At 37.8% G+C, this 12,500-nt stretch overlaps 1 protein-coding gene across 4 annotated transcripts in view; it reads right to left on the bottom strand.

Moving 5' to 3' along the window:
* LOC137975464 (uncharacterized) overlaps positions 1 to 12,500 on the bottom strand; it is a 24,850-nt gene that overhangs the window by 11,328 nt on the left and 1,022 nt on the right. For 2 of the 4 annotated variants that reach the window (XM_068822585.1, XM_068822588.1), the window contains exons 2-5: positions 10,918 to 10,990; positions 9,788 to 9,884; positions 7,321 to 7,393; positions 3,691 to 3,793 (exon numbers count right to left, since the gene is read on the bottom strand). The gene's annotated coding sequence lies outside the window, so the exon portion shown is untranslated. Of the gene's footprint in view, positions 1 to 3,690; positions 3,794 to 6,190; positions 6,288 to 7,320; positions 7,394 to 9,787; positions 9,885 to 10,917; positions 10,991 to 12,500 lie in introns of all 4 variants that reach the window. The other 2 variants (XM_068822586.1, XM_068822587.1) reach the window with 2 other exon arrangements.

The following is a 12,500-nucleotide window of genomic DNA, read 5'->3' as shown; positions in this document are numbered from 1 at the left end:
GAAAGGGAGGCATAAAAGCACTTTTGTTTTGCAATTCTTGTACTGAATCGAGGCATCTCATTGCCCATTTGTTGGAGCTGTAACTGTGAAATTTATTCACTCGCCACATTCGTTGACTAAATTCCATCAAAACAAAAGGGACCCTATAATTTCCTTTCTTTTAATTTTCTGAGAAAATGTATAAAAGACCATTGTCCTTTATTCCTAATTCGTACGAATATGAGCTTACAAGTCAAAGGAAAATTAGAATCTTCATTTTTCAGCTCATGTTTAAGGGTACTGAACTGATTTCAGCTGGTTTTTTTTTTTTTTTCAAGACGTTTATCCCACAATCACCCAAACGAAACGGTTGAGTCTGAGAACTGTCTTCCTTGTTATTAAGTAGATTACAGATTGCTAACAAGACAACTCAGGTTGTTTGCGAAAAATAAACATTGAAAGGGAAACATTTGGTAACAGAATTTTGCTTCACTTGACATTTTCTGAGATTACTAGGGGTCTTTTTCATGCGGGAAAGACAAGCGTTGACTGTTTAATTTAATATATTTGCAATCCACCGGAAAATAGACATATCTCTGCTGACGACTCCAAGGTGATGCGTACTTCGAACACAAAAAGGTTCAAGAACATAATCTAAAACAACTAAACGAGTTAACTCGCAGTTCCAATATGACTGCCAAAGGCTGCGACGATGAGACTTTTTAGTTTTTGATAAAAGTTGATGCTGCTGTCAACAATTTATCCATTTCCATGATGCTATCAGGCCGGTTCATAACTCTGGAAGTTTTCACAAGCAATGTTGTGTTGGTGGCGTTGTAACTGCCCGAAAAAATATGAACGAGATAAAGGGATTTGTGTCAAATAGTATCGTGATTTTAGTGTGCCAGGCTTTGCTGTATTATCTCCAGCACATAACCAGACAAATATTTTTCACGGATTTGTACCGCCTTAAACTGACCTAGCCTTGTCCGAAGGCTTGGCAATTGCTCCGTCCGCAGGAATTTTAAACCAACTAAACTTTGCGAGCTTGTAATAATGAGCTTCTCATTTCACTTTATTCAAAACTAGCTGATACCGAGGCTATAGTAGGTATTGGAAGAAAGGGACTCAAATGATTTAGCAACCCGCCTGATATCATCGACCATATATTTCGAAGATAACATGGTCTTTGTATTGCCACTTCAGGCTCCCTTCTTGGGCTTTACATTGTTATATTTGATGTCGCTTTCGAAGCAAAATACCCGGCGTGCATTGATTATCAGGATAAAGAGGACGTAATCTATGTTTTGGAGACCTATTATGGTATTGTTCGAAATTCGTCCTACGCTTTCTTGGAATAAGTGAGCGTATTACAACATAAGTCAAGGAAGACAAATGTTCGTTATTGCTCGAATTATAAAGCAATGGATTTTTAAACCTTTTAATTGGTTCCATGTGAAGGGAGCCTACCCCGCCATTACGCGTAACTGTTTGCCTGATCACTAAATGTCTTCCTTGTTATTGAGATCTGGGGGCTTGTTTACCACCCTGCTAGCAGAGCCTTTCTTTTGCTTGCTCGATTTTGGTAAAGAAAAAGACAAAAGGAGGCTCTGCTCGCAGGGTGCTTGTTTACGAGAATTGAGAACAGAACTTGCAAGTCAAGCAATAAGTAAGCAACTTTTACAGCACTTGACATTTTCCTCGGACAAAACGGGATCTGTTTAACTGGAACAACAACATCACTTGTTCAATTAAATCGTAACACCAATGCATTGGGTAAATGGAAACTTTTCTTTCGCAACGCACAGGGAAAAAAAATCTCAGAACCTTCCAGGTGATCAGTGTGTTCCGCTTAGGACACAAAATGATTAAAAACATCTGAACCTGTGCAAATTTTACTTTTACTTTTAAAAGTCAAGACTGGCAAAAAAGAATGTATAAGTTTAAATCTTAATGTTGTCGTGGAAACTTGAAGACATAATCCGCAAGTTTTTACTCGCGATGCAGATCGTAGCGTTGGAAGTTTCGAGGGGAACCAACGAGCAAATTATTCCAAAAGCCTTTGAGAGAGTATTTCTAGGATCCTTGTAGTGTTTGAAGACTGTCTAAAGAGGTGTTTTTATCTTCTAGGAGAATTTGATCTGTTCGGATATCTTAGTTGAAAATTGAAGTGTCCGAAAAGTTAGGGAATGATAGCTTCATTTCAGAAATTGCTAGCTGGACATCACTTTCTTAAAACCTCCCAGCGAGCCAATTGCTCATCCGAAACTGCTAGTCGATCTTTTTAAGTGCCAAAAATTGCAAAAATATCCTTTACGAGAACGTAAGGGACTACTTTTCCTTTCTTGTGGATCTCAGTTTTGGTGATGTTTTAGTAAAGAAATCTGTAATTGTTTGGCAACGTAGAACTGAAATTTTTAGAACACTTTCTCTCCCGAACACATATTTCACCGAAGATTATCGTTGGGTGCCCTTCAAAATTTCTAGAAAACATAAACTGTAGAACGCAGCAGGGTAGCCAGTATCATTACTTTCGTCCGCCTTACACGATCGTAAATAGGCTACTGGAATAATCTTACCGTTTTGTTTCTTCCACCAGTCCGCATCAAAAAAACTGTTCAAAAAGCCTAGCAGTGGCTCCGTCCACACAACGTCTGCTTCGATATGCAGTTCTATATTGAGTCAGGCGAAGCAAAAGGGATTTTAGAAAAGCACTTTTGTTATGCATTTTTTGTATACTGAATCGAGACATCTCATTGGTCATTTGTTAGCGCAAATAACTGGGAAATTTATTCACTCGCCACATTCCTGGACTAAATTCTCAGAATCACAAGGCGCGTTGTAATTTCATTTCTTTTAATTTTCTCAGAAAATTCGTCCTTTTATTCGTAATTCGTACGAACATGAGCTTACAAGTCAAAAAAAAATTTAAAATCTTCGTTTTTTTCAGCTCATGTTTAGCGGTACAGGACTTTCAAAGCGATCTAAAGTGATTTCAGCCTTTTTTTTTTTTACAGAATTTATCAACCCACAATAATCCAGACAAAACGGTTGAGTGATAACTGTCTTCCTTCAATCCTTGCCATGATTGCTAAGATAACCGAGGTTGTTTGCGAAAAACAGTGAAAAACAACACTTGAATGTTTATTATTGGGTAAGAGACTGATTTTGCTTTCTTTGACATTTTCCTAAGATTACTGAGGGTGTTTTTCTTGCGGGAAAGACAAGCGTTGACTGTTTATTCAAACTATTTGCAATGCACCGGAAAATAGACAAATTTCTTTTGCTTATGAAAAGTTCTGGAGTTATGAACCGGCCTGACAGCATCATGGAAATGGGTAAATTGTTGCGAGCAGCATCAACTTTTATCAAACAGTACTAGTCTTATAGTCGCAGCCCTTGGCATTCTTATTAATTGAACGGCCAGTTAACTTGTTCCTTTGTTGTAGATTATGTCCTTGTACCTTTTATGTTCCAATTACGCATTATCTTCGAATCGAAGTCAAGAATGGCAAAAAAGAAAGGATACCTTTAAATCTCAATGTTGTCGTGGAAACTTGAACATTTGCATGCTGCAAAGTTGAATAATTCTGCAGAATGTGGGTTTGGAAATTTCTAGAAAACATGAACTGCAGAACGCAGATGGGTAGCCCATATCGCTACTTTCGTCTGCCTTTTACGATCACAAATAGGCTACTGAAATAATCTTACCGTTTTGTTCCTTCCACCAGTCGACGTCAGAAAACTGTTCAAAAAGCCTAACAGTGGCTTCGAATCCGGCCGCACAAACTTCAAACTTGGGCGAAGCAAATCACTGAAATGGGAGGCATAAAAGCACTTTTGTTATGCAATTCTTGTACTGAATCGAGGCATCTCATTGCCCATTTGTTGGAACTGTAACTGTGAAATTTATTCATTCGCCACATTCGTTAACTAAATTCCATCAAAGCAAAGCGACGCTATAATTTCCTTTCTTTTGATTTTCTGAGAAAATGTATAAAAGGACATTGTCCTTTATTCCTAATTCGTACGAACATGAGCTTACAAGTCAAAGGAAAATCAAAATCTTAATTTTTCAGTTCATGTTTAAGGGTACAGGACTTTGGAACTGGTTTCACCTGTTTTTTTTTTTTTTTTGAAGACGTTTATCCCACAATCACCCAAACGAAACGGTTGAGTCTGAGAACTGTCTTCCTTGTTATTAAGTAGATTACGGATTGCTAACAAGACAACTCAGGTTGTTTGCGAAAATAAACATTGAAAGGGAAACATTTGGTAAGAGAATTTTGCTTCACTTGACATTTTCTGAGATTACTAGGGGTCTTTTTCATGCAGGAAAGACAAGCGTTGACTGTTTAATTTAATATATTTGCAATGCACCGGAAAATAGACATATCTCTGCTGACGACTCCAAGGTGATGCGTACTTCGAACACAAAAAGGTACAAGAACATAATCTAAAACAACTGAACGAGTTAACTGGCAGTTCCAATAAGAATGCCAAGGGCTGCAACGATGAGAGTTTTTGATAAACGTTGATGCTGCTGCCAACAATTTATCCATTTCCATGATGCTATCAGGCCGTTTCATAACTCTGGAAGTTTTCACAAGCGATGTTGTGTTGGTGGCCTTGTAACTGCCCGAAAAAATATGCACGAGATAAAGGGATTTGTGTCAAATAGTATCGTGATTTTAGTGTGCCAGGCTTTGCTCTATGATCTCACATAACCAGACAAATATTTATCACAGATTTGTACCGCCTTAAACTTTCCTAGCCTTGTCCAAAGGCTTGGCAATTGCTCCGTCCGCAGGAACTTTAAACCAACTAAACTTTGCGAGCTTGTAATAATGGGCTTCTCATTTGAAATTTATTCAAAATCAGCTGATACCGAGGCTGTAGTAGGTATTGGAAGAGAGGGACTCGAATGATTTAGCAAACCGCCTGATATCATGGACCATATATTTCGAAGATAACATGGTCTTTGTATTGCCACTTCAGGCTCCCTTCTTGGGCTTTACGTTGTGTTATATTTGATGTCGCTTTCAAAACAAAATACCCGGCGTGCATTGATTATCAGGATAAAGAGGACGTAATCCATGTTTTGGAGACCTATTGTAGCATTTTTCAAAATTCGTCCTTTTTTGGAAGAAGTGAGCATATTACGACATACGTCAAGGAAGACAAATGCCTACCCCGCCATTACGCATAACTGTTTGCCTGCATGATCACTAAATGTCTTCCTTTTTATCGAGATCTGGGGGCTTGTTTACGATAATTGAGGACAGAAATTGCAAGTAAAGCAATAAGTAAGCAACTTTTACAAGACTTAATATTGTCCTCGAACAAAACGGGATCTGTTTTGCTGCATGGAACAACAACATCGTTTGTTCAATTAAATCGTACCTAAAATGCATTGGGTAAATGGGAACTTTCCTTACGCAACGCACAGGGAAAAAAATCTCAGAACCTTGCAGGTGATCAGTGTGTTCCGCTTAGGACACAAAATGATTAAAAACATCTGAACCTGTGCAAATTTTACTCTTAAAAGTTAAGAGTGGCAAAAAAGAATGTATAAGTTTAAATCTTAATGTTGTCGTGGAAACTTGAAGACATAATCCGCAAGTTTCTACTCGCGATGCAGATCGTAGCGTTGGAAGTTTCGAGGGGAACCAACGAGCAAATTATTCCAAAAGCCTTTGAGAGATATTTCTAGGCTCATTACAGTGTTTGAAGCCTGTCTAAAGAGGTGTTTTTATCATCTAGAAAAATTTGATCTGTTCAGATATCTTAGTTGAAAATTGAAGTGTTCGGTTAATTTTAGGTAATGATAGCTTCATTTCAGAAATTGCTAGCTGGACATCACCTTCTTAAAACCTCCCAGCGAACCAATTGCTCATCCGAAACTGCTAGTTGATCTTTTTAAATGCCAAAAATTGCAAAAATATCCTTTACGAAAACGTAAGGGACTACTTTTCCTTTCTTGGGAATCTTTTTGGTGATGTTTTAGTAAAGAAATCTATAGTTGTTTGGCAACGCAGAGCTGAAATTTTTAGAACACTTTCTCTCCCGAACACATATTTCACCGAAGATTATCGTTGGGTGCCCTTCAAAATTTCTAGAAAACATAAACTGTAGAACGCAGCAGGGTAGCCAGTATAATTACTTTCGTCCACCTTACACGATCGTAAATAGGCTACTGGAATAATCTTACCGTTTTGTTTCTTCCACCAGTCCGCGTCAAAAAAACTGTTCCGGCAAAAAGCCTAGCAGTGGCTCCGTCCACACAACTTCTGCTTCGATATGCAGTTCTATATTGAGTCAGGCGAAGCAAAAGGGATTTTAAAAAAGCACTTTTGTTATGCAATTTTTGTATACTGAATCGAGACATCTCATTGGCCATTTGTTAGAGCAAATAACTGGGAAATTTATTCACTCGCCAAATTCCTTGACTAAATTCTGAGAATCACAAGGCGCGTTGTAATTTCATTTCTTTTAATTTTCTCAGAAAATTCGTCCTTTTATTCGTAATTCGTACGAACATGAGCTTACAAGTCAAAAGAAAATTTAAAATCTTCGTTTTTTTCAGCTCGTGTTTAGCGGTACAGGACTTTCAAAGCGATCTAAAGTGATTTCAGCCTTTTTTTTTTACAGAATTTATCAACCCACAATAATCCAGACAAAACGGTTCAGTGATAACTGTCTTCCTTCAATCCTTGCCATGATTGCTAAGATAACCGAGGTTGTTTGCGAAAAACAGTGAAAAACAACACTTGAATGTTTATTATTGGGTAAGAGACTGATTTTGCTTTCTTTGACATTTTCCCAAGATTACTGAGGGTGTTTTTCTTGCGGGAAAGACAAGCGTTGACTGTTTCATTCAATCTATTTGCAATGCACCGGAAAATAGACAAATTTCTTTTTTTTATGAAAAGTTCTGGAGTTATGAACCGGCCTGACAGTATCATGGAAATGGGTAAATTGTTGCGAGCAGCATCAACTTTTATCAAAAAATCTTATAGTCGCAGCCCTTGGCATTCTTATTAATTGAACGGCCAGTTAACTTGTTCCTTTGTTGTAGATTATGTCCTTGTACCTTTTTATGTTCCAATTACGCAGTATCTTCGAGTCGAAGTCAAGAATGGCAAAAAAGAAAGGATACCTTTAAATCTCAATGTTATCGTGGAAACTTGAACATTTGCATGCTGCAAAGTTGAATAATTCTGCAGAATGTGGGTTTGGAAATTTCTAGAAAACATGAACTGCAGAACGCAGATGGGTAGCCCATATCGCTACTTTCGTCTGCCTTTTACGATCACAAATAGGCTACTGAAATAATCTTACCGTTTTGTTCAAAAAGCGTAACAGTGACTTCGAATCCGGCCGCATAAACTTGAAACTTGGGCGAAGCAAATCACTGAAATGGGAGGCATAAAAGCACTTTTGTTATGCAATTCTTGTACTGAATCGAGGCATCTCATTGCCCATTTGTTGGAACTGTAACTGTGAAATTTATTCACTCGCCACATTCGTTGACTAAATTCCATCAAAGCAAAAGGGACACTATAATTTCCTTTCTTTTGATTTTCTGAGAAAATGTATAATAGGCCATTGTCCTTTATTCCTAATTCGTACGAACATGAGCTTACAAGTCAAAGGAAAATTAAAATCTTCATTTTTCAGTTCATGTTTAAGGGTACAGGACTTTGGAACTGGTTTCAGCTGGGTTTTTTTTTTCAAGACGTTTATCCCACGATCACCCAAACGAAACGGTTGAGTCTGAGAACTGTCTTCCTTGTTATTAAGTAGATTAAAGATTGCTAATAAGACAACTCAGGTTGTTTGCGAAAATAAACATTGAAAGGGAAACATTTGGTAAGAGAATTTTGCTTCACTTTTCATTTTCTGAGATTACTAGGGGTCTTTTTCATGCGGGAAAGACAAGCGTTGACTGTTTAATTTAATATATTTGCAATGCACCGGAAAATAGACATATCTCTGCTGACGACTCCAAGGTGATGCATACTTCGAACACAAAAAGGTACAAGAACATAATCTAAAACAACTGAACGAGTTAACTGGCATTTCCAATAAGAATGCCAAGGGCTGCGACGATAAGAGTTTTTGATAAACGTTGATGCTGCTGCCAACAATTTATCCATTTCCATGATGCTATCAGGCCGTTTCATAACTCTGGAAGTTTTCACAAGCGATGTTGTGTTGGTGGCCTTGTAACTGCCCGAAAAAACATGCACGAGATAAAGGGATTTGTGTCAAATAGTATCGTGATTTTAGTGTGCCAGGCTTTGCTCTATGATCTCACATAACCAGACAAATATTTATCACAGATTTGTACCGCCTTAAACTTTCCTAGCCTTGTCCAAAGGCTTGGCAATTGCTCCGTCCGCAGGAACTTTAAACCAACTAAACTTTGCGAGCTTGTAATAATGGGCTTCTCATTTGAAATTTATTCAAAATCAGCTGATACCGAGGCTGTAGTAGGTATTGGAAGAGAGGGACTCGAATGATTTAGCAAACCGCCTGATATCATGGACCATATATTTCGAAGATAACATGGTCTTTGTATTGCCACTTCAGGCTCCCTTCTTGGGCTTTACGTTGTGTTATATTTGATGTCGCTTTCAAAACAAAATACCCGGCGTGCATTGATTATCAGGATAAAGAGGACGTAATCCATGTTTTGGAGACCTATTGTAGCATTTTTCAAAATTCGTCCTTTTTTGGAAGAAGTGAGCATATTACGACATACGTCAAGGAAGACAAATGCCTACCCCGCCATTACGCATAACTGTTTGCCTGCATGATCACTAAATGTCTTCCTTTTTATCGAGATCTCGGGGCTTGTTTACGATAATTGAGAACAGAAATTGCAAGTAAAGCAATAAGTAAGCAACTTTTACAAGACTTAATATTGTCCTCGAACAAAACGGGATCTGTTTTGCTGCATGGAACAACAACATCGTTTGTTCAATTAAATCGTACCTAAAATGCATTGGGTAAATGGGAACTTTCCTTACGCAACGCACAGGGAAAAAAATCTCAGAACCTTGCAGGTGATCAGTGTGTTCCGCTTAGGACACAAAATGATTAAAAACATCTGAACCTGTGCAAATTTTACTCTTAAAAGTTAAGAGTGGCAAAAAAGAATGTATAAGTTTAAATCTTAATGTTGTCGTGGAAACTTGAAGACATAATCCGCAAGTTTCTACTCGCGATGCAGATCGTAGCGTTGGAAGTTTCGAGGGGAACCAACGAGCAAATTATTCCAAAAGCCTTTGAGAGATATTTCTAGGATCATTACAGTGTTTGAAGCCTGTCTAAAGAGGTGTTTTTATCATCTAGAAAAATTTGATCTGTTCAGATATCTTAGTTGAAAATTGAAGTGTTCGGTTAATTTTAGGTAATGATAGCTTCATTTCAGAAATTGCTAGCTGGACATCACCTTCTTAAAACCTCCCAGCGAACCAATTGCTCATCCGAAACTGCTAGTTGATCTTTTTAAATGCCAAAAATTGCAAAAATATCCTTTACGAAAACGTAAGGGACTACTTTTCCTTTCTTGGGAATCTTTTTGGTGATGTTTTAGTAAAGAAATCTATAGTTGTTTGGCAACGCAGAGCTGAAATTTTTAGAACACTTTCTCTCCCGAACACATATTTCACCGAAGATTATCGTTGGGTGCCCTTCAAAATTTCTAGAAAACATAAACTGTAGAACGCAGCAGGGTAGCCAGTATAATTACTTTCGTCCACCTTACACGATCGTAAATAGGCTACTGGAATAATCTTACCGTTTTGTTTCTTCCACCAGTCCGCGTCAAAAAAACTGTTCCGGCAAAAAGCCTAGCAGTGGCTCCGTCCACACAACTTCTGCTTCGATATGCAGTTCTATATTGAGTCAGGCGAAGCAAAAGGGATTTTAAAAAAGCACTTTTGTTATGCAATTTTTGTATACTGAATCGAGACATCTCATTGGCCATTTGTTAGAGCAAATAACTGGGAAATTTATTCACTCGCCAAATTCCTTGACTAAATTCTGAGAATCACAAGGCGCGTTGTAATTTCATTTCTTTTAATTTTCTCAGAAAATTCGTCCTTTTATTCGTAATTCGTACGAACATGAGCTTACAAGTCAAAAGAAAATTTAAAATCTTCGTTTTTTTCAGCTCGTGTTTAGCGGTACAGGACTTTCAAAGCGATCTAAAGTGATTTCAGCCTTTTTTTTTTACAGAATTTATCAACCCACAATAATCCAGACAAAACGGTTCAGTGATAACTGTCTTCCTTCAATCCTTGCCATGATTGCTAAGATAACCGAGGTTGTTTGCGAAAAACAGTGAAAAACAACACTTGAATGTTTATTATTGGGTAAGAGACTGATTTTGCTTTCTTTGACATTTTCCCAAGATTACTGAGGGTGTTTTTCTTGCGGGAAAGACAAGCGTTGACTGTTTCATTCAATCTATTTGCAATGCACCGGAAAATAGACAAATTTCTTTTTTTTATGAAAAGTTCTGGAGTTATGAACCGGCCTGACAGTATCATGGAAATGGGTAAATTGTTGCGAGCAGCATCAACTTTTATCAAAAAATCTTATAGTCGCAGCCCTTGGCATTCTTATTAATTGAACGGCCAGTTAACTTGTTCCTTTGTTGTAGATTATGTCCTTGTACCTTTTTATGTTCCAATTACGCAGTATCTTCGAGTCGAAGTCAAGAATGGCAAAAAAGAAAGGATACCTTTAAATCTCAATGTTATCGTGGAAACTTGAACATTTGCATGCTGCAAAGTTGAATAATTCTGCAGAATGTGGGTTTGGAAATTTCTAGAAAACATGAACTGCAGAACGCAGATGGGTAGCCCATATCGCTACTTTCGTCTGCCTTTTACGATCACAAATAGGCTACTGAAATAATCTTACCGTTTTGTTCAAAAAGCGTAACAGTGACTTCGAATCCGGCCGCATAAACTTGAAACTTGGGCGAAGCAAATCACTGAAATGGGAGGCATAAAAGCACTTTTGTTATGCAATTCTTGTACTGAATCGAGGCATCTCATTGCCCATTTGTTGAACTGTAACTGTGAAATTTATTCACTCGCCACATTCGTTGACTAAATTCCATCAAAGCAAAAGGGACACTATAATTTCCTTTCTTTTGATTTTCTGAGAAAATGTATAATAGGCCATTGTCCTTTATTCCTAATTCGTACGAACATGAGCTTACAAGTCAAAGGAAAATTAAAATCTTCATTTTTCAGTTCATGTTTAAGGGTACAGGACTTTGGAACTGGTTTCAGCTGGGTTTTTTTTTTCAAGACGTTTATCCCACAATCACCCAAACGAAACGGTTGAGTCTGAGAACTGTCTTCCTTGTTATTAAGTAGATTAAAGATTGCTAATAAGACAACTCAGGTTGTTTGCGAAAATAAACATTGAAAGGGAAACATTTGGTAAGAGAATTTTGCTTCACTTTTCATTTTCTGAGATTACTAGGGGTCTTTTTCATGCGGGAAAGACAAGCGTTGACTGTTTAATTTAATATATTTGCAATGCACCGGAAAATAGACATATCTCTGCTGACGACTCCAAGGTGATGCATACTTCGAACACAAAAAGGTACAAGAACATAATCTAAAACAACTGAACGAGTTAACTGGCATTTCCAATAAGAATGCCAAGGGCTGCGACGGTAAGAGTTTTTGATAAACGTTGATGCTGCTGCCAACAATTTATCCATTTCCATGATGCTATCAGGCCGTTTCATAACTCTGGAAGTTTTCACAAGCGATGTTGTGTTGGTGGCCTTGTAACTGCCCGAAAAAATATGCACGAGATAAAGGGATTTGTGTCAAATAGTATCGTGATTTTAGTGTGCCAGGCTTTGCTCTATGATCTCACATAACCAGACAAATATTTATCACAGATTTGTACCGCCTTAAACTTTCCTAGCCTTGTCCAAAGGCTTGGCAATTGCTCCGTCCGCAGGAACTTTAAACCAACTAAACTTTGCGAGCTTGTAATAATGGGCTTCTCATTTGAAATTTATTCAAAATCAGCTGATACCGAGGCTGTAGTAGGTATTGGAAGAGAGGGACTCGAATGATTTAGCAAACCGCCTGATATCATGGACCATATATTTCGAAGATAACATGGTCTTTGTATTGCCACTTCAGGCTCCCTTCTTGGGCTTTACGTTGTGTTATATTTGATGTCGCTTTCAAAACAAAATACCCGGCGTGCATTGATTATCAGGATAAAGAGGACGTAATCCATGTTTTGGAGACCTATTGTAGCATTTTTCAAAATTCGTCCTTTTTTGGAAGAAGTGAGCATATTACGACATACGTCAAGGAAGACAAATGCCTACCCCGCCATTACGCATAACTGTTTGCCTGCATGATCACTAAATGTCTTCCTTTTTATCGAGATCTCGGGGCTTGTTTACGATAATTGAGAACAGAAATTGCAAGTAAAGCAATAAGTAAGCAACTTTTACAAGACTT

The sequence above is a fragment of the Montipora foliosa genome, chromosome 11 (assembly GCF_036669935.1).
Source record: "Montipora foliosa isolate CH-2021 chromosome 11, ASM3666993v2, whole genome shotgun sequence".
NCBI classification, from domain to species: Eukaryota; Metazoa; Cnidaria; class Anthozoa; order Scleractinia; family Acroporidae; genus Montipora; species Montipora foliosa.
This window is presented reverse-complemented; position numbering and strand designations above follow the sequence as displayed.